Source organism: Agelaius phoeniceus, chromosome 2, assembly GCF_051311805.1.
Source record: "Agelaius phoeniceus isolate bAgePho1 chromosome 2, bAgePho1.hap1, whole genome shotgun sequence".
Lineage (NCBI taxonomy): Eukaryota > Metazoa > Chordata > Aves > Passeriformes > Icteridae > Agelaius > Agelaius phoeniceus.
Window position 1 is genome coordinate 110,726,784 of NC_135266.1, and position 3,647 is coordinate 110,730,430.

Genomic DNA, 3,647 nt, shown 5'->3' on the forward strand with positions numbered 1-3,647 from the left:
TCCATTATTAATATTTCAGAAATAGAAAAGTTTCCCTTGTAAGTCAGGTTAAGAAATTATCAATATTTGACTTGAGTCTTAGTGAATTTTATATATACGCTCAAACTTGCACAAACAGCAAGGGCCTATTAGCTGGAAAACACAATGAACCCAGCGAGTTTGAATTAAAAACCATTTATTGCCATTGTACAGAGGCAAGGTCGAAGACAATTGCTATTTTAGGCAGCCTTCAGGTTTCTTGGAGACAAAGGTGTATATCTGCATAACCTTGTCCTTGTCATCTGTATAACCTTCAGACCTGAGGTGTTTAAGTTTAAATGAATTGGAACAGATAAATGAAACATATGTTCAGCATTCCTTAACCTCCACCATGCCACAGGACCAGCTGCAGTACCATAATGTAGTTGATCAGAAACATTTTTGTCCAATTTATCTTCATATACTTACATTCAGACAAATATAACCAGCACTAAGGGCTTTTAGACAAGCAAGCATACATTCTTTCAGTTGAGGTATCCTGTTCCAACACATTGATATAAAACAATACTATCAGAGCATGGGAAATATGTTGACCAGAAATAAACACTTGTTATTGTGACTTTTTTTTCTTCCCTTAATTTGAAAGGGGAAATGTTAATAACAAATTGTGTTTCTTAGGGATATAAACATGTCTGCAAAGAGACAAAAACTTGGACCTAAACTTCACCACTGCTGCCATAGCTTTGGGACTCCTTTTTAAACCCAGTTTCTCCCTTTCAGAAAATAACTAGGCCTCTTTTCTGAGTATACAAAAATAGATCCATATTGATTTAGCATAATTTTTTCCCCCCCTCTCCACATCCACATTAGGCTGGATAAAAACTGGTTCTGTTTTAATAAGCTGGTAATCTACTAAGAAAATTAATTTTCAAAATAATTTTTACAGTGGCTCAGATATTTTGAGTTGTCTCCAAATTGCAGTTTGGGTAGAAACCAACTCTATGACTCATGACTGCATTGAATGAACTTTACTTTTTTTTTTTCTTTTCTTTCCCTTTTTTCTTCTTGAATGAAGCAATGTCATATTCTGACAAATGCTTATTACTGAGTTTGTCACCTTGTCCTTTTCTAATGCTTTAAAATGAGTTTAATATTTTAGAATTCAGTCACTGAAAAGATTGAATAGGACAGAGGGAAAAGAAGACACAGGACACATCAGTTCAAACAGTGTCATGATGGGTTAATCAATGAATGGACCCAGTCTTCCTCCTCTATGACATAGTAAAAGTTAATATTCCCATGCAGCAGGCTGAGGAATGAATCCTGCCTGCTGCAATCTACTACTGAGTATCATCCAGGTATTTGCTCAACACATCAGACAGACAGCTTCAAAAATAATACACATTCACAATATGTATTACACCAGTGCCTTTGCTGTGATGATATGTGCTGTGCTAAGCCCTTATCTACAGCCCAGGAGATGCCTTCTCCTGCCAAAACCCAGCAACTTTCAAAAAGAGATGAAAGGAAGATATTATTGTGTTTTGTTCCTTAAGCTGCTACAATGCAAAGAAAAATTAGAGTATTTGTTTCCTTCCTGTAAAATTATATATATGTGTGTGTATCTGTCACTGTTACAGAAAGTGATAGATTGTTCCTAAAAATAGGTCATAAATTGAACACTGCGCTTCAGCCTGCAGAGCTTAAATTCAGCTAAGCTCTTCTTTCCTGAAAATCAAGCCCATTGTTTTTCTCCTTCACAAATGCCAATCCACACTCCAACCTTTTTTGTGGAACAACATCTGCTGCACAAAATTGAATATAGATCAGCAGATCCAAATACATACAGCCCAAGTTGCAGGGATATTTTCTCAAACAGCAACTCTAATTTATAAAGTTAAGAAAGCAAACTGCTTTTCCAACTAGAAAAGTCTTATCACTTCCCTTATTGAGTACTTTTTCCTTTTAAAGAACACTATTTTTCTTAAATCCAATACAGTTTCATAGGTAGTATTAGGTATTTTTTTTTAAAGGTTGTTCTCCAATTTGTATTGAATAACTGTATTTTCAAATCATCTAATCTAAATTTTAGGAAACAGGTGATACCTATTATACTAAGAAAAATGGATATTACTATAGTGCAAATATTTTTGGCATTTAATCAAAATCTCAATTTTAAATTTTTCTGAGGTAAAGAAGAAGTTATAGACAATCGATACTTTTGAAGTGTCATTGTATAAAAGTACAGAATACCACTGAGTATTATTCTTTCCTCCTCCTTTCTTATTTTTCATCTTTTACTTTCACTTCTTAGTGTAAAGTTATAAAAGATCTTAAAAAATTTTAATAAATAGAAAATAAAGAAATCACATAAATATTAAAAAATAAATAAGCACAATTTGAAAATTATTCTGTATTCTGTATATTCTGTAACCTGAAATTCACCTATAAACATTAATGGAAGGGATTGGGTATTGCTTGCTTTTCCTTTTGTGATCACAATTGAGGTTATCACACTGTTCTTTTGGAATCTGTATCAATCAAATTACTAAATTAAATAATCACGTTCCTTGTAGAGCTTTTGTTTCTCCAATAGTCCTCCTTAGAGGAAACACCTAACTCAGCAAAAATGAACCTGGTCCTAATTTAAGGAGCAATCTATTTTCAAATTAATTTTTTAACAACCACTTCCTACTCTATATGTATTTATATTCCTGATTGATATAATTCTGAAATCTCTTGTAATAATTTACTGGATCTACCTATGCAGCATCTTTACTAAATAGAAAAACATTATCCCCTTGGCACATTTAAAACAGCATCAGTTATTTTATGCTGCAGATGGAAGTATTATGGATTCAAAATTATCTCCTGTTTTTATATTGAGGAGATGGTGTGAAGGCAGAAGTAAATTAGGCTCCCTACCAACCTAATGCAATGGTGAGCTGCCATGGAGATCATTTCAGCTACCCAAGTAATGTGTTTCCTATTCTGAAGATTGTGAGGGAGAATGAGAGACTTTTGTGTCAGATCTGTTAATGCTCACAGTGCCAGAGAATCCTACTTTCAGTCTCTAGTTGCAGAACCCAAAACAGAGGCTGGCATGAACAAGCTGACCTGCAAGCACTGCTGTTCTCAGGTGTTCCTCACAGCCCTGCCTGCTTTGTTAGGACTGACACCTGCTCATGGACATATCTGACTTTCTAAATGATCACTCTGCACCTTGCATGTCCATAACTGCAGTTGTTATAAGAGCAGAACTGGAAATGGAATGGAGCTTTCCTGCAGTGCTTGCTTAAATCAATTTCTATCTGGGTTTGCAAATGTTTGTTTACTGCCTTCAATTGCTAGTGATTTCATCCATCAGTGGAACTTTGCTGTTTGATCCTATCCTTTCTGACTTTTTCATGGCTCCTCCAGTTTAGGTGCGCTGAAATTTTGATATAGATATGTAAACTATACCATGATATCAAGAGGTTTAACCCCAGATTGTAAACAAGTACCAGGCAGCCACTTGCTCACTCCCCACCAGCAAGACCAGGGAGAGCATCAGAAAGGATGGAAAACTAAAAAAACAAACTGGAAAACCTGAGTGTTGAGATAAAGAGTGTTTAATAGGCAAAGCAAAAGCCATGTACACAAGCAAAGCAAAAAAGGAATTCACTCAC